At 35.6% G+C, this 20,186-nt stretch overlaps 1 protein-coding gene across 4 annotated transcripts in view; it reads right to left on the reverse strand.

Moving 5' to 3' along the window:
- LOC121384163 overlaps nt 1–17,878 on the reverse strand; it is a 183,981-nt gene extending 166,103 nt beyond the window's left edge. For 3 of the 4 annotated variants that reach the window (XM_041514427.1, XM_041514425.1, XM_041514424.1), the window contains exon 1: nt 1,587–1,761. The gene's annotated coding sequence lies outside the window, so the exon portion shown is untranslated. Of the gene's footprint in view, nt 1–1,586; nt 1,762–17,697 lie in introns of those variants that run through there. The other variant, XM_041514419.1, reaches the window with a different exon arrangement.
- Nucleotides 17,879–20,186: the final 2,308 nt, after the last annotated feature.

The following is a 20,186-nucleotide window of genomic DNA, read 5'->3' on the forward strand; positions in this document are numbered from 1 at the left end:
TGGCTGTTTAATACAGGTGAATGTCTACTACATTAGATGATTTGGCCTGTAAATGGCCACTTAAGACAGGTGGCTGTTTAATACAGGTGAATGTCTACTACATTAGATGATTTGGCCTGTAAATAGCCACTTAAGACAGGTGGCCGTTTAATACAGGTGAATGTCTACTATATTAGATGATTTGGCCTGTAAATGGTTTCTCTATTTATTACTACATGTACTACAATCACTGTTACTGTCATTCTTCCCACCCGTTTTTTGGATTCATGCACAATAAATATAACATATCCAACTGTAATGTTGATACAATATATTTGACAATTGATACTTTTTATTTCTTTCAAATTTTAAAACTTAAACTTAATATTTTAATTATTGTCTAAAATTATAAAACAAATAATAGCATAACGATTTATAAAAGGCGTTATCTGCTCAAAATAAAACATGGATTAATATTGACAGGGGTCAAGCTAAAGTAGACTGGTTTTTATTTTAATATAACAAAGCATTGTAATAATATACATGTAGCTAATTTTTACTTTTGAATGACGTCACTTTGCAATAACAATAAGCTGGGTACATGATGTTCCCGTTTTCAAAATGCTGCAAGATTCCAATGCAAAATTGCTATTGAAAATATTTTGTTTAAGAATTACTGATGCACTTGACTGTTTTTGTAGAAAACTTTGAAACTATTTTTTTTTTTACTATTTATGAAATATGGATCTGAAGTAAAATTGTTAAGATATATTACATTTATTGTTTACAAAGCCAAAACAAGGGTGCGAAAAGTGATTTAATCTTAATGCTACTACTATCACAACAACCATGATTAATACTGTTATAACAGCCACTGCCACCACCACTATACTGTTACTACTACTACTACATTGTACTACCACTGCAACAACCACTACCACTGTACAGTTACGACTACTACCACCACCACTACTACTACCACTACTGCTACTATAACCATCACCATCACTATAACTTCTGCAATCACTATATACTAAGTTTGTTTTGTTGAACGACACCACTAGAGCACACTGATTTATTAATCATCGGCTATTGGATGTCAAACATATGGTCATTTTGACAGTCATAGAGAGGAAACCTACTACATTTTTCCATTAGTAGCAAGGGATCTTTTATATGCACCATTCCACAGACAGGATAGCACATACCACATCCTTTGACATACCAGTCATGGTGCACTGGCTGGAATGAGAAATAGCCCAATGGGCCCGCCAACGGGGATCGATTCTATACCCACCACGCATCAAGCGAGTGCTTTACCACTGGGCTATATCCCACCCCTCACTATATACTACTCCTATATTCTAATATATATTACTACTAAAATAATATTCTTGTATATACTGCTACTACATTCTGGTAATAATGAGGATGATATGGATAATAATAATAAGTTAAAGAATAAATATCAAACCTTAACAATCTGTTACAAAAAAAAAACAAATAAAAATAACGTGCAAAAATAATAAATTTAAAAAATAAAATAAATAAAATAAAAACAAAATAACATTGATCCTAATAAGCGACAAATGAATCAATCACCTTACCTGAATACTTATTCCGTGTTACACAAGAGCTCCAATATGTAACCCAAACTCCAGTATATCACATGGCTTCATCTGCAATCACAAACACGATCCTATGTAATACCCAACCGCACACTCACAGCAGCAGTGTTGTGACCCAAAGATTCTACATGCGACTGGCTATCTACACAGCCCGCCCACACATAACACTATTGAACTCTTCTCTTCCTCACAGAATCACTTAAGTCAGGTGACATTATGTGTGCTGTGTTTAGGACTAATTTTTTTTTTGTCATCTCCAAAAAGCCGTAAACCGACAATGAATACTTTTAAGATGGCAACATTTCATGTATTATTGTGTAACCGATGAAAATAAAAACAATAGGTGGTGTTTCTTTTCGCAGACAATTAATTTTCCTGCCTGCGGTGTCTTAACTGTAGTGATGAAGCCATGTTACGTAATATTTCCACAGGTCTGGACTAACCTGTGGGTTGATTGACTTCTGTAATGGGTTAATATTTCAGATGTATTCAAAGCACCGAAGTACAGCGTGGTCAGATGTGTGGTGAGCATGGTCATCTCTGTGGTATTAAAATTAGACTAATGAATAATTCATGATTGCTGGTTTGTATAATATGAACTAATTCAATGATCAATGAGAACCACTGCTGTGTTTACGTGTTTTGGCAGCAAAATGCCTGTGTCGTGTTAGAACATTCACCCCACAAAGGGTGGGGTATTCTTTAATAGTGACATTGGATATTTAGTCTCCAAGAAAATAATGCTATATTCAAATCTGTCCAAAATTTCATTATAAATAGCAAACATTTTGAGATAAATTAACCATTCATCCTTCTTTCTTTTCTTTTCTGTTTTAACTATGACATCCAATTCTAAATAATGTATAATGGTAAAAATTAATAACCTGCTCATTCTCTTTACTGGTACCTTTTCTTCCTTCTATTTCCCCTCTTTGTTAGTAAATTTGGAACAAGTTATAATCATTAAGTTTTATTTTTATTGCTTGCAAAATATTCATATTGTAAAATGTTGGCAGAGGTCTTAAACGAATGCTAAAGCATGGCTTTTGGACTGGTATGCATATTCAACGATATATAATGCAAATTACTGCTTAATATCAACAAGTATAATCTTATAGTTAATTTATAAAATGGTTAAATGTGATGGCTATTATATATTACTGGCGCAGCCATTTTGTACCATCCTAGTGAATACGCTCTCTGGCGAGCAAGTGATTACATAATACTTAATGTGTCACGTCAGGAATTAGTCTTTGAACTGAAAAAACAAAATGTACCTGATTTTTGCAGATGCATCGCAATGTTCTGTAATAATATTCATTGCAGTAAGCCAGCAATAAGTATATATTATTTTTCAATACAAAATAAACCACCACTGTCAAAATGTCGGAATAACTGTATTATGTTTTGTCCATAGATTAACCCACGTTCATGTTTTGTTAGTTAATTGGTCCTTTCTTTCTGTGGTCTGCACATGTGATTCCTGATTGACAGATGTATGTTTACATTAGATAGATGTAGTCAAGGTAATTGATTACCACTGTCTAGACACACATACAAAAATACTTGCCAGTGTTTTAAGATCACAGGGTATTGTGGGATAACCTTTAGCCCCATCAATGTTAATGAACATTATCAGCCGTCCTGCTATATTACTGTAAATAATTCTGTAAAACCCTTGATTAAGTAGACTTTCCCAACTAAAATAACAAAACTGACCAATTACGTCGTCCAAAAGAAAAGAAAATTATCACTTGGGTATTGTGAGTTCTCGTTTTTGCTCCAACATACTCTACTCTAGGCCTAATAATATGCATTTTTTCTTTGTAGTTTTTTAAGAGAGAAAAATACAATATAACTCCATTTCATTCTGTTGATGCAAATTGAAATATATTTTGTTTATAATAGTTTATTATACTATCAAGTCATTTATGTTGTTTTACAAGTCTGGTTGATTTAAGCGAAGGGCCTTGTCGTAAATTTACCGGCCTCGGTGGCGTCGTGGCAGGCCATCGGTCTACAGACTGGTAGGTACTGGGTTCGGATCCCAGTCGAGGCATGGGATTTTTAATCCAGATACTGACTCCAAACCCTGAGTGAGTGCTCCGCAAGGCTCAATGGGTAGGTGTAAACCACTTGCACCGACCAGTGATCCATAACTGGTTCAACAAAGGCCATGGTTTGTGCTATCCTGCCTGTGGGAAGCGCAAATAAAAGATCCCTTGCTGCTAATCGGAAGAGTAGCCCATGTAGTGGCGACAGCGGGTTTCCTCTCAAAATCTGTGTGGTCCTTAACCATATGTCTGACGCCATATAACCGTAAATAAAATGTGTTGAGTGCGTCGTTAAATAAAACATTTCTTTCTTTGTCGTAAATTACTGCTTTTGTTTACATTGTGCATACAGGAGTTGGACTGAGCTGACGTCACTTCGCCCCAAGCTATAGTACTGAACGCCACAAAAACGGAACAAAATGGCTGCCCCCAGTTAGCAGGAATAATCACGTTTTTTTATTAACTGTAAAATTATGCGTTTTTCATTTCTTAAAATGTCAGTATGTGTTGGTGGTCTGGGTATGCATCTTTCCAACACATAAGGCTCAAGTTTGAATTTAGTCTCCCTTTAATATAGGCCAACGTCTATTGGCCAATCCCCAGATTGGTACTGTTTGTTAACAGCAGTAAAAAAGAAATAAAGTTATGCATTTTAACTCTCATATATGCATAAAAAGTACAAGTATTCAGTACTGTGTCCTGAAAATTAAATCCTAGTGGCAGTGGATTGATACTACTGTAGGTCTGACTTATGGCAGACTTTAAAATCACAGACGTCTGAAACACCAGTTTGGACTAACTACTGTTGAGATGGATATTTATTACACACCAGTGTAAGATATTGCTCATGTCATAACAATCACTCAATATCTAACTAGTGTAATTTTGACATGACGTGAGCATGACTTAGATCACTTGCTGACCCAATTCCTAGAAAAATAATGTGTAATAGGTCTCAACATCTGCTTATTTTTGGGTTGCGGCTTGTTTGCAGTTGGTTTGTAATAAATACAATACTAAACAAGCTTGCTTTTCATACCATTTTATGAAACTCGTGAACAGTGTTTGTATCTGACTTGCTTTCGTTCATCAGATACCAAAACTGTTCACTCATTTCATAAAAATGGTATGACAGGCATGGATTCTTGGTGAACCCACTAATATGACAATTTTGAGTACATTATACAAAGATTATGTGTAAGCTTAGCTAATTTGTAATTATTTATTAGAACTAATTTGTAATTATTTATTAGAACTAATTTGTAATTATTTATTATTATGTGTGAGATTAACTAATTTGAAGTTATTTATTAAAAATACTCTAGTAAATATAGTAACTATGATAAGCTATGATTTAAAATGTTATTAATTTTATAAAATCTTCCAATTATAGTACATGTACTAGCCATGTAAAAGGAAGGAAGGAAGGAAATGTTTTATTTAACGACGCACTCGATCAACACATTTTATTTACGGTTATACATGGCATCAGACTGGTTAAGGACCACACAGATATTGAGGGAGGAAACCTGCTGTTGCCACTTCATGGGCTATTCTTTTCGATTAGCAGCAAGGGATCTTTTATATGCACCATCCCACAGACAGGATAGTACATACCATGGCCTTTGTTACACCAGTTTTGGAGCACTGGCTGGAACGAGAAATAGCCCAATGGGCCCACCGACGGGAATCAAGCCATGTAAAAGTTGAAAACTGTTGTAATAGTGACAATTAACAAGCATTCTGAGAGTACTGCTTAAAGCAATACATGTCCCCGTGACAAAACTAGGTCAATAGCCCTGAAAGTAAAACTTGATCTCTATCAGTACATGATAAAGCTATACACAAAATTTCAGCTCAATATCTTGAAGCATTATAAAAAAAATGTCTACTAAGTTCAAGGGCCATAACTCTGTCAAAATATGGGTAAATTGCCACAAAAGTCAAATATCATCTGTAATAGTACATAATAAAGCTATACACAAAATTTCAGCTCAGTTTCTTAAAGCATTGTAAAAAGCAACTATATGTGGGACAGACAGACGAACAGACTGACAGACGAACAGACTGACAGACAGGACAGCCAAATCCTAGTCCTCTATTGTTGGACCAGTAGGGATCTATATAAAAATAACCCACTGTAAAAGAAAAATACAAACTACTGAAAGAATCCTTTTAAAAATGTTCTGTCCTCCGAATTCCACCATTTATAGGCCCCTTAAATCATAATATACACAATGTATTCAGTTTTTCTGCACTTTATAAGAAATTTTTGCATTTAAAAAACTCAATTACAAAAGAACTAACTTAGTTGTTTGTAGATTGCATGAAAGAAAGTAATGGGATTAGAAATGATTTAGTAGTAATTCAGTGTAACCCCTATAAACTGGACACCCTTGAAACCAATCAAAATGTCTGGTTTTAAGAGGTGTCCGGTTTAGAGAGGGTAAGTTCTGTACTGATTGTTAATAAAGTACCATGAAAAATGTCTGGTTTTGGGGGATTTCCAGTTTACAGAGGGTCCGGTTTTGAGAGGTTTCACTGTAGTATTACAATAATTCCATCTCTATACATAACTTGCATTATCCAGTCTTTGCACCAAGAGTCAGAAATACCAAATGTCTGACATCCAATAGCTGATGATTTTTTAATAAATGTGCTCTAGTGGTGTCGTTAAACAAAACAAACTTTATCCAGTCTTTGCATGACCCTTTTTGCCACTATAGGTTGCATGATACCAAAGAAGAGAGTTCAGTGTCAAAGTTCGAGGTGCACCATCAAATATTTACGGAGTAAAAACAGCTGTGGGTGTGATTGGTAGTAATATGTGACATTGATTATTTGTGCAAATACTATTATCCATCGGCAATAAATAAATACATTTATATTTGTTATACAGTTGTTATGCAGTAGATACCACAGGTTGAAACTAATGCGGGGTACCCCCAAAAATGGAACTGCAATTTTCAGCAAAAATGACGGTTGCTAATAGAAACATTCATTAAATTTCTTAAATGGTATGTGACCCTCCCCCCATTTTTCTGCAGGTAGATTAGATGTGAGGTGCTACACATTTTATTGCTGTACTTCCTGGGTGTGTTAATACGCTGCTTAGTTTTATTAGTAAACGTTAACATTATTGGCAATAGGAATTGATTTGATCTATTAGAACCGAAACACTTTCATGACCCAGTCTTTGTATGACTTTTCCTTGAATCAAATACCCAGCATTAATCTCGGATGGTGGCGTGAACACAAGAAAACATTTACATTATTTATAAATTAATCTTTCATTTCTCAAAGTAAACTATTGATCCAGATATTTGGAGCATGTAACAGCCTCCGGACATCCACAGCATTTCCCTGTCTGAAATGAGCATTAAATAGATTTATTACACAACCGGCGACGATGATTAATTGTTAACAACACACGGCAACAGATCAGATATATTGCATACTACATAACCTGTCATCAGTGAGAAATGTATTTAAGTGTAATACCGTTACAGGCTATTGTTTTATGTAAAAGACAGTTGAGTGCAGCTCTTCAGTGTTATAGCTCGATAGCCCACAACACAAAAATAGCCATAATGTATTTTATTTATAGCATTACTATCTCTTTTTGTTTTAGCCTACACAGTGTAGGCTTATTTGTCGGCTTATTTTGCCAAATGAATTTAAAAAATATTGTATTAAAGGTTTTTTAAATTATTATTTCATTTGGGTTAGGTCAGGAAATAAAAAGATGAGTTAATTTTGGAATAATCATAGTTTTCAGGACTGTAATTCTTCCCAGGGCTGTTAATTTTCTAATTGACCACATTTTAATGTATTTTTTAATATCCTGTAATTTATTTGTATAATTTAGATCAACAATCTGTTCTAAGTTAACTTAGAAGTTTATACCTAATAAATTGAATTCTGTTGTACCCTATTCTAATTTCCATCTTGTGTGGTGAAAAACATCTTTTGAATATTTTTTGCTTCCTATCCATATTACTTTTGTCTTAGCATAATTTAATTTGAGACAAGAAATATTTGCATAATAATATAGTGTAGACATTGTGCTGTCTAGGGACTCGGGAGATCCATCGAGAATGAAACTTGTATCATCTGCATATTGGGACATCAAATATTCTTCACCTTCTATAGTAATTCCTTTTATATTCTTAGAATTTCAAACTAAAATTGGAAGAATTTCCGCACAGATAATAAATATGTATGGCGACAAAGGATCACCTTGTCTACTTGTTCTATAATATCATATTCATTTATTTCAGGAGCTGCTGAATAAAGCTTTTGATAAAAGATCTGGGTTTCTTGTAAAATGGCCATTTGATCTGTAATTTCTTTTCCATTTTTTAATTCTATTTTTGTTATTAATTTACTATAATAATTTCTAGATTCCATATTACAAAAATATTTTGTAGGTTTTTCACCCTCTTCTATCCATTTTGCTGTTGATTGAATATAGTACCCTTTAAGTTTTTCTTTCCTTAGTTTCATTAGTTCATCTTTCTTATTGTTTATCTCTTCCATATTTACATTATTTTCGTTTCCTTCTAAAACTTTTATTTCTTCACCTAGCTTCTTTTCATATTCATTTTTCTCCTTATTTTTAAATGCCGAATATGAAATTGTTTTCCCTCTAATTTCCATTAACAAAGTGTCAAGAAAAAGTTGATCATTTACTTAGTATTACAAATTGCATTTCATCATTTGCCACTATATTTATATTTTCCAAATCATAAATTGGTAGCATGTACTGACATTTTACTTTATTAACAAAATAGATACATGTTCATTCATATAACCAGCCTTGTTCGTATGGTGGTTAAACCATAAGACAAGGCTGGTAGGTACTGGGTTCACATCCCGGTACCGACTCACACTTCAATGACTTATCTCTCACTAACAACTAACCACTTTTTCATTGCAATTTATTTTCGTGCTTATATCCAATTAAGGTTTAAGCATGCTGTCCTGGGCACACACCTCAGCTATCTGGGCTGTCTGTCCAGGACAGTGGCTAGTTGTTAATTGTTAGTGAGAGAGAAGAGGGTGTAGTGATCTTACACCTGGCCATTGAGTTGTTAAAACTCAAACTGGGTGGGAGCAGGTACTGGGCTGGGAACCATATACCTACCAGCCTCATATCCGATGGATTAACTATGACATCACTGAGACCAGTACTAACCACTAACCAATAGCATTTTAAAAATATTTATACTTATTTTTGTGCTTATATCCAAATAAGGTTAAGTTGTCCGTCCAAAATAGTGGATTAGTGGTTAATTGTCAGTAGTTAGTGAGAGACAAGTTTGTTTTGTTTAACGACACTGCTAGAGAACACTGATTTATTAATCATCAGCTACTGGATGTTAGAAATTTGGTAATTTTGACATATAGTCTTTGAGAGGAAACCCGCTATATTTTTCCATTAGTAGCAAGGGATCTTTCATATGCACCATTCCACAGACAGGATAGCACATACCACAGCCTTTGATATACCAGTCATGGTGCACTGGCTGGAACGAAAAAATAACTCAATGGGTCCACCGAGGACAATCGATCCTAGACCAACCACGTAACAAGCGAGTGCTTTACCACTGGACTACGTCCCACCTCTTTAGTGAGAGACAAGTTGGTGTAGTGGGCTTACGTGTATATTATCTACACATCAACTCAGACCTCTATATTAACTTTTCCATCTAGGAGCCAGATAGCGCCTACTTGTATTTTTATATATATAGTATGAAATGTTTAGTCTACAAATAAAAACAATAGTTGCATATGTGACCAAATCGGTCGCAATATAGAGGGCTGTAACTTGTTAAACTCACTTACCAGTGGATGCCAGCACTGGGATGTGAACCCATTACCTACCAGCCTTAAGTCTGATGGCCTTTAACATAAAGGTCATAGGGCACTGGTTGGGATGGGAAAAATCAACAACCAGAGAATGAATCATACTCATTAATTCATTTCATTTTAACTTATTTTCATGCTTATATCTAATTAAGGTTCAAACACGCTATCCTGGGCACACACCTCAGCTATCTAGGCTGTCTGTCCAGGGCAGTGGGTTAGTTGTTTAGTGGTCAATGTGAGAGAAGAGGATGTTGTGGCCTTACACCTAGCCACTGAGCCCTTAAGAACTTGCTCTGGGTGGGAGCCGGTACCGGGCTGTGAAGCCTGTAGTCCGATGGCTTTATACACAAGCACTCTACTGACTGAGCATAGATAAACCATTGCACATAAAAAGCAGTGTCATTCTAAATCTAAAATGAGCTTCATATTTCATTACAATGCTGACAAAAACAAGTTTACTGAGCTCTTTAAAATGCCTGCGTATTGAACAATTTCATCAGCTGTGATCCCACGCTCATTGCATCTCAATGATTATAGGTTAGAATGACCTCCTACATCTTCTAGAAATAGAAAATACTACATGAGTGGCCATTAGATACCATTTATCTTCGGAGTTGTTTTAAAACATATGTAATAAGCAAAGGGAATTTGATATGTTTTTAAACAAGTTGTGAGATTAATAGACTCTTACGGACACGATTGTAGTATTCTATTTCTTACATATCCTCAAAAACCAGGTTTGAAATATTTGCACTTGCAACTATGATGATACAAGATACAAGCATTTGACAAAATTAAAATAAATGACTTATAGTGTATCCCATCCTCCTACAAAAATGTTTTTTTGTAAATAATTTCAGTTTAGTTTGACATGAAAAGAAAAGTGAAAGTGTTTTGGAGAAACAGTCTGCACTTTTTCTGCACTATCAGCGAAAACCGAGTGTTCATAGTTCTGCCAATATCAGCAGACCATCAAGTTTCCCCAGTGGGCTTCGTGTCAGCTTGCTAATTCACAATTCAAACAACATGACCTTTGCAAAAGCACATTCTACATTTTAAGTGATAAATGCTGCAAACTTATGTCTGCACGCTAAGTCGGATTATGCAAATACTAAACTGAATATGGGTACGGTGCTGTCAGGTTCCTATTCTGAGTAAACAGCAATGGGTCGTTTATCATCAGTTACCTGGCGTATTTACAGTTTTACTCAGTTTTCACCTGCAAGGTAAGCCAGGTAAGTTTCTCCATTGAATATCAAATATTGGAAATCACAGGTCACGGTGCCACCCAGGTACTTAAAAATATAAAGTCTTGTGTGATTATCACTCACTAAATATTCTTAGTCATTTACACACACAGGCTATATACAACAAATATACAGTGCCGGTACTTATATGGATTTTTTAGTGAATGAATGAATAGATGGATGGATGTATGAATGAATGAATGAATGAATGAATGAATAGTTGGATGGATGGATGAATGAATAGGTGGATGAATGTATGAATGTATGTATGTATGTATTGATGTATGTATGTCGAGGTTGACTGTTACATACATAGATATCAACACACTGGCACAGGGGATAATTAAACCCTTTCTGACCTCACAAATTGTCCCATGCCAGACTCGAACCTATGGCACTGAATCTCCTGCAACTTGCAGACTTGCCACAATATCTTTTGAGCTATTGAGGCATCCATGTATGTATGCATATATGTATGTATCTATGTATGTATGTATGCATGCATGTATGTATGGATGGATGCATGTATGTATGTATGGACGGATGAACAAAGAGCTGGATGGGTACATGAATAAACAAATCAATAGATGACTGGGTTGCGACTGGATGGGTAGTTGGACAGGGTGTTTATTATCTTCAAAGGTAGGTGCCTATATCTAGTAAATACAGTGGGGTGTGTAAGTGTAAGCATAAAAAATAAACAATAGCACAAGCCAGTGTAAATCCCCGCCTCCCACCTACACATGAATAGTCAGGAGAGTGGCTGTCATTAGATATGTCTGGATGAATAGATGGATGGATGGATGGATAGATGGGTAAATAAATTTAGTAGGCAAGCAGTTACATTTAAGGTACATATAACATATAAGGTATATAAATGGATGGATGGATGGATGGATGAATGGATGGATGGGTTGTTGATGAATATTTATAGTATAAACACAATATACATTATGTTTCACAATACTGCAAGAATGTTTCTAAAAATTACTCCAACAGGCGTGTATTGTGAGTGATACTGATAGACCAGGTGAGAAAGAGGGATAAAACAAACAAAAAATGCCCTACAGCTACCGTAGGCTAAATTTAGCACAAAGTGAGACAAAGTGATGAGTTTGGAAAAACAAGCAATAAATCATTATCAATAACCGTAATATTTTACCTAGTACGTATATTTGTCTAATTTCCCTTCTCCACCTTTCTGACATCGTCTCCATATATTGCATGTCAGCAGTGGGTTTCTTCTCTCACTGTCTACTCCATGTATCGTATACATAAGGTATGCTACACACCAAACATCTGTATTGTTAATATGTACCGAGGTGTCACCAAGTAAACTTTGCTTTCCTTTTTGCGTATGTATGTGTAATACTAATCCATGTGTACGATTCTGTGAAACTGAATACGTATTGATTCTCGAATCAATACTCATTCTAAAATTATAATATGAATGTAATGACATTAGAGTTTAGCTTCCAATTAGTTTTCCAATTTTTTCTTCTTCATTTCAGGCAATTTAATATGTTCTGTTCAGTCCCTACAGGTCTAAGTGCTCTTCAAAGACTGTAGGAGCTGCACTTCAATGCAGTATTGTGGTCACACTGTGTAATATGTTGGATGTAGCCCAGTGGTAAAGCGCTCGCTCGATGTGCGGTCAGTCTGGGACCGATCCCTCTCGGTGGGTCCATTGTGCTATTTCTCGTTCCAGCCAGTGCACCACGACCATGGTATGTACTACCCTGTCTGTGGGATGGTGCATATAAAAGATCCCTTGCTGCTAATTGAAAAGAGTAGCCCATGAAGTGGCGACAGCCGGTTTCCTCTCTCAATATCTGTGTGGTCCTTAACCATATGTCCGACGCCATATAACCGTAAATAAAATGTGTCGAGTGTGTTGTTAAATAAAACATTTCCTTCTTCCTTTCTTTCCCGTTGATAATAACAGTGAAACCACATTGGCTGTCAATATAATATGTTGGGTTCCAACTCCTTTCTTTGCTGTTGATAATACAGTAAAACCACAGTGGCTGTCAATGGAATATGTTGGGTTCCAACTCCTTTCTTTCCTGTTGATAATACAGTAAAACCACATTGGCTGTCAATATAATGTGTTGGGTTCCAACTCCTTTCTTTCCAGTTGATAATACAGTAAAACCACATTGGCTGTCAATATAATATGTTGGGTTCCAACTCCTTTCTTTCCCGTTGATAATACAGTAAAACCACAGTGGCTGTCAATATAATATGTTGGGTTCCAACTCCTTTCTTTCCCGTTGATAATACAGTAAAACCACATTGGCTGTCAATATAATATGCTGGGTTCCAACTCCTTTCTTTGCTGTTGATAATAACAGTAAAACCACAGTGGCTGTCAATATAATATGTTGGGTTCCAACTCCTTTCTTTGCTGTTGATAATACAGTAAAACCACAGTGGCTGTCAATGGAATATGTTGGGTTCCAACTCCTTTCTTTCCTGTTGATAATACAGTAAAACCACAGTGGCTGTCAATGGAATATGTTGGGTTCCAACTCCTTTCTTTCCTGTTGATAATACAGTAAAACCACATTGGCTGTCAATATAATATGTTGTTCCAACTCCTTTCTTTCCTGTTGATAATACAGTAAAACCACATTGGCTGTCAATGGAATATGTTGAGTTCCAACTCCTTTCTTTCCTGTTGATAATAACAGTGAAACCACATTGGCTGTCAATGGAATATGTTGAGTTCCAACTCCTTTCTTTGCTGTTGATAATAACAGTAAAACCACATTGACTGTCAATATAATATGTTGGGTTCCAACTCCTTTCTTTGCTGTTGATAATACAGTAAAACCACATTGGCTGTCAATGTAACATGTTGGGTTCCAACTACTTTCTTTGCTTTTGGTAATATGTTGGTTTGAACTAGAGTGAGCGGTATACCGTATATACTGTTTGGTATCGATATCATGTCAATAACAATTTACTGTACTGAGCAACTTTCAAAATACATTAAAAAAAATATCCGCCATTTAGTAAAGCTATAACAATATATCTGATGCAAAATAGCTGAAAAGAAGAGAAATGAGGGCATTGTTTATGGAACTTAATTGTATTTAGATGAAATTAGCGGGTGAGACTCAACTCAGGCATGCATTTAAAGTAGAGTATACCAAAAATACTATATCTCTATAGGTGTTATAAAATGTTCGGCTGACATACAAGGTACATGTATGCATTTTTCTGTAAATTTGTTGAAAATATGATGTCCACACACTCTTATTGTCAGCTTGTTTGAATTACTGTAATGTCATCAGATATAGAGGTTAATATCAGTGTTTTTTGGTATCGTCAATATCATATATCAAGAATACAAATTGTATTATGTGAGCCTCTGGCAAGTATAATACATTATTTTTATTCCTAATATATGATACTGACGATACTGAAACACACAATGCTAATAATCTCTTTATTATATAATCTCAAGCTTAATACAACATGTTTTTGTAAACTGTATTCGCAACTCTAATTCCAGTCAGCCATTACTCTATATTCAAATGACGTACGAATATGTGACAAAGTGTCTTTTTCAATGGAAATGACGTCAAACTTGAATGACGTCATTTTGGATGTCCTTAAATAAAAAAAACCCTAGTGCTAATTTTTGTTGGTTTTCTGAATGCTGAACAGCTTTCAGTGTAAAGTTGCTATTGAAATGTTTGTTTGATGACTATGAATGCACACGTCAATTATGGAGTGTCGGCGTACGTTTGCTTAAACCTAGTGCCGTGACCTCGATTAATTTACATCTAATTTGCAAAGTTATCAAATTCTTAAAGTATGTGATCTGAAAAATATCACATACTCTGATTACACTGGATACACTAGCAGTGGCGGCGCAGATGGTACAGCTGTGGCCGTACCACTTTTGTGTGTGTGCGTGTGGGTTATATTTGTTATATCTGTGAAAATGTCCTTACAAGTAATTTGATGGCGAGTCTGGCAACCACGAGTCATACCACTATTTTTTACACTGTGCTGCCCCTGGCTAGAAAATATATATGATAAAATTTATTATCCCATTAGTTTTTGTACCTTTTGAAATATCAATGTTTTGTGAACATTTCAGGCAAAACTAAATACGTGTATGTAACAGATTTTATAAAAAGTTACGTCGGTAACAAATGAGATATTTTAATAAGTTTAAACATTTTATTTAAGTAAACAAAATTATTGTCTCTATGTTCTCACCAGCACACCATCCACTATGTATTCATAAAGAGTACATGTTAACACAATGTGTGTGTATCTTACAGCCACTGTAAAGAATGCATACACAACAAGAACAATGATATTTAAAAATTTACGTTGCTACATCTTCAGCAATAGTGTATGATCTTTTTCTTTCTTTCCTGTTATTATATACAGTGAAACCCCTCTAAACCAGACACCATTGGGACCAAGACAAATGTCCGATTTTTAGAGGTATCTGGTTTAGAGAGGTTAAGTTCTGTCCTGGTTTTTTAAAAGTGCTCTGTAAAACATCCGGTTTTGAGGGAATTTCAGTTTACAGAGGGTCTGGTCTTGAAAAGTTTCACTGTATGTGAAAATATTTTACACTCAACCCCTGTAATTAAAAAAATGTCTACAGCAAAAAGAACATGCTATGAAAAAGACTGTAAAAATATCAGAAGCATAGCCAGATTTTTTTTAACATTATGCACGCCGCTTTATTGGGGAAACTAAAGTACTGAAAAAGGAAAGGGATATTTTATAGAACAATTACAGACAGTCTCGACCTATTCCCAGATTGTTTTGCATTACACACGTGCATACTGTACGTAATGGACGCTACGTCTTTGGTCCACAGCAAAAACAAAAAACATGCTGTGGAGAATTAAAAGTGCCATGGCAATCTCCACGGCATTGCCATTTGCTGTGGATAATTGCAGGGTCTGTACACTGCCTCACAACTAGGGACAGCCAGTGTTGTTAACAGTCTTATTACCTGGTACATGTATTTTGAATGCAGATATATGTATTTCTTTTGCTGCTCAGTATACATCAAAAGCAAATAGCTAAATCAGATGCACATGGAAGGAAATCTTTTATCGACACTCTCAACACATTTTATTTACGGTTATATGGCATCAGACATATGGTCAAGGACCACACAGATATTGAGAGAGGAAACCCACTATCATCACTTCATGGGCTACTCTTTTCGATAAGCAGAAAGGGATCTTTTATATGCACCATCCCACAGACAGGACATTACATACCATGGGCTTTGTTACACCAGTTGTGGAGCACTGGCTGGAACAAGAAATAGGCCAATGAGTCCACTGATGGGAATCAATCCTAGATCGACCGTGCATCAAGCGAACACTTTACCACTGGGCTATGTCCCCAGATACATAAAGACAGAATAATGTTTGATTTAATTACCTAAAGCTAATAATATAACTAATTACGGCTTTAATTAAAAATAGCAAAATTAATTAATGTTTAAAGTTATTGACCTCGGTTCTTGAAGAACGTACATTTTGTTTCAGGTTACTACATGTACAAATACCAGGATTACCAGAAATTGATAATTCAATCTAGAATTTAAAAACATGTAACGTTAGGTTCCAAAAACCTGTTATTATATACAATGAAACTCCTCTAAACCAGACATCATTGGGACCAAGACAAATGTCCGGTTTTTAGAGGTATCTGATTTAGAGAGGTTAAGTTCTGTCCTGATTTTTAAATAAGGGCTCTGTAAAACATCCGGTTTTGAGGGAATTCTGGTTTACAGAGGGTCTGGTCTTGAAAAGTTTCACTGTACTCAAAAATATTTTACACTCAACCCCTGTAATTAAGAAAATGTCAAAAAGAACATGCTGTGGAACAAATTCTAATATATACTCTTAAAAAAAAGTAGGGGAACTCTAATAAGTGAGGTATATGAGATGTGAAGAATGGTTATATGATAATAGTGAATTAATTGGGCAAACATTATGACCGGTAGTTCAGTATTACAGTAGGTTTTATGACCACCAAAGATCTTGAAGGACGATTGGGGTCAGAAGTGAAATTTGAAAGTTGACGTTTTTTTATCAGTAAATTGCAAATTGAAACAATAAAAATAACTAAAAACAAAACAATAACAACTGTATGATCAACAGAATGAAAAAGATTGACAGAAATAATGTTCTACAGTGATTAATGAACCTTCCTGCAAATTGTCAAAATTGAGAATGACACCCCACGCACATGTACGGGGCAACTGCGTGATGCATGTGCAAACTATGGAATGTGTTTCGGTGTGTTGATAAACAGACCTGAATGTTCTTTACTAGGATGTCTGTGGACAAAACGTATATTTGGTCTAATAGTTGATAGTAACATTAATATTTCAGGTTCCCCTACTTTTTTTGAAGAGTATAGCCCACAGCAAAAACAAAATGTGCTGTGGAGAATTAAAAGTGCCACAGAAATCTCCACAGCACTGCCAATTGCTGTGGGTAATTGCAGGGTCTGTACACTGTCTCACAACTAGGGACAGCCAGTGTTGTTAACAGTCTTATTACCTGATACATGTATTTTGAACTGAAAAATAAAACAAGGGTGGATCCACCAAAACTCCATAACATTTTATGAAATGTTTATAATAACAATAAAAAAAACCCACAAAGAAAATGTAATAATTTATTATTATATTATTAAATTATTATTATTGGTTTCTTACAAATAACCCCTTTGTTGTAAAATTCCATGCAGTGAAATTTCAAACACAAAATATCTCAGAGAGTATTTCATCAAAACATGAATAATAATAATTTTAAAAAAAGAAACAAAACCAATTTATAAACAGTTAATAATATTATTGAACACTTTTAAATAAACCAGTTAACACATTTAATAATAAAATTTAAAAAATATCACCTTTCACTTGAGGAGAAATTCCATTCGACAAGAGTTCCAGCAGAAATCTATATCACTGCACACCCGAACACGTTAAATCTATGAATAATCTATGAATTGCATGTCGTCACTAACCAATTGCCTACTGCATGCAGGTGGTGTACGAGTTAACACAAGGTGATGTGACTGGCTGCATGGGCTGACAGTTCTACACTGTAGGTAAGCTACACCTACGTTACACAGAAACTAGGTCGTGGCAGTCCAGTGTTTATCTAGTCAACAGAGGCTGGGAGTGAAGCGGCTGTTCACAATTACAAAATTAAAAGGCAATTATTTTTTAACATACATATTTTAAAAGTTTGTATGTTTTGTTTAACAACACAACTAGAGCACATTGATTAATTAATCATCAGCTGTTGGATGTCAAACATTTGGTGATCCCGCTAAATTTGTCCTAATGCAGCAAGGGATCTTTTGTATGCATTTTCCCACAGACAGGAAAGCACATACCATGGCCTTTGAACAGTCGTGGTATACTGGTAGGAATGAGAAAAAAACAAATCAGTTGAATGGATCCACCGAGGTTGTTCAATCCTGCGAGGCAAGTGCCTCAAGCGAGCACTCAACCGACTGACCTAAATCCCGCCCCCACACTTTTTGTTTAAACCTAAAACTCCAAAGAAAGATCTGTGTTATTAGGCTTATATAAGCCTAACAATTTATCATTAGGTAGTGATGCATGTTGGTTTGGGATCGATCCCCGTCAGTGGGCCCATTGGGCTATTTCTTGTTCCAGCCAGTGCTCAACGACTGATACATCAAAGGTCGTGGTATGTGCTATCCTGTCTATGGGATGGTGCATATAAAAGATCCCTTGCTGTTAATTAAAAAGAGTAGCCCATGAAGTGGCGACAGCGGGTTTCCTCCCTCAATATTTGTGTGGTCCTTAACCATATGTCTGACGCCATATAACCGTATATAAAATGTGTTGAGTGCGTCGTTAAATAAACCATTTACTTCGTTCCTTCATTAGGTAGTTAAATATTAATCATCTGGATTAAAAAAAACAAACAAATTTAATGCAGTGTTTCCTCAATATTTATCAAATTAACAGCAAGGGCTCTTTTATACGTTCTTTCCCTGACAGGATAGCACATACCACATCCCATAGAACACTGGTTGGGAAAGAGAGAAAGAAAGAAAGATGTGTTTTATTTAAGAACACACTGAACATTTTAATTACAGGTATATAGTGTCGGCTATATGGTTAAGAACCACAGATATAATTAGAGAGATGCCTGCTGCCCACTCTCCATGGGTTCAGCTACTCTTTTCGATTTACTGGTTGGGATGGGAAATAACACAAAGGGTGCACTACAAAGCATTTTAAAAAATACTAAATGACTGTTCATTTTGGATAATTTGTTAGCGGGGTGCAGCTCTATGATAGGGGGGTGGAATGTAGCTCAGTGGTACAGCGCTCGCGTGATCGATCTAGGATTGATTTCTATCGGTGGGCCCATTGGGCTATATCTCATTCCAGCCAGTGCTCCACAACTGGTGCAACAAAGGCTGTAGTATGTGCTACCCCGTCTGTGCTAACCTATTAAACATTTGGTAATTTTGACTCCTAGATTTCAGAGGGCAAAACACAATTTTTTTTACAGATATATGGTGTGGCTTAAACATGTGATTACAGTTCACACAGATAATGAGAGAGCTAGGAAACTGACTGCTTTCACTCCAAGTGCTACTTTCTTCAATTAGCAGCAATTAGCAGTCCAATGGACATACTGATATGGATTGATCAAGCACTTTATTGCTGGGCTATGTCTTACTCCTTTGTTGCTACGTGGTGGCTTAGGTCAAACATCTAATAACAACAGTTTAGTATACATGTGCTGAGCTAACTTGAAACAAACATTCCTATGAAAACTATAATCCCACACAGAACGCTTTTTTTCATACTATGAAATTTACTACAATTTATTTATGTCTGAGCAGACTGATTGGTAAATTGCACACAAGAATAGTATTTTAGGGTTATTTCCTGAACACTTTTACTTTTGTTCTTAAGTCAAACCAAACTGAACTTGTTTACAAAAACCATTTTTATAGACTGATGGGACGGACTATAGTATCAAATTCTTTTAAAAAATCTCTTCAGTATACTTTCTATACAAATATATTTTAATTATTCAGATTATTATTTAACAAATGGTTATGGACCACACAGATAATGCAAGATGAAACCCATTATCACCACTCCTTTTTCATTAGTTAGGGACGAGACGTAGCTCAGTGGTAAAGTGCTCGCTTGATGCGCGGTCGGCTTAGGATCGATCCCCGTCGGTGGGCCCATTGGGCTATTTCTCGTTCCAGCCAGTACTCCACAAATGGTGTAACAAAGGCCGTGGTATGTACTACCCTGTCTGTGGGATGGTGCATAAAAAATATCTCTTGCTGCTAATTGAAACGAGTAGTCCATGAAGTGGCAACAGCAGGTTTTC

The sequence above is a fragment of the Gigantopelta aegis genome, chromosome 10, assembly GCF_016097555.1.
Source record: "Gigantopelta aegis isolate Gae_Host chromosome 10, Gae_host_genome, whole genome shotgun sequence".
Lineage (NCBI taxonomy): Eukaryota > Metazoa > Mollusca > Gastropoda > Neomphalida > Peltospiridae > Gigantopelta > Gigantopelta aegis.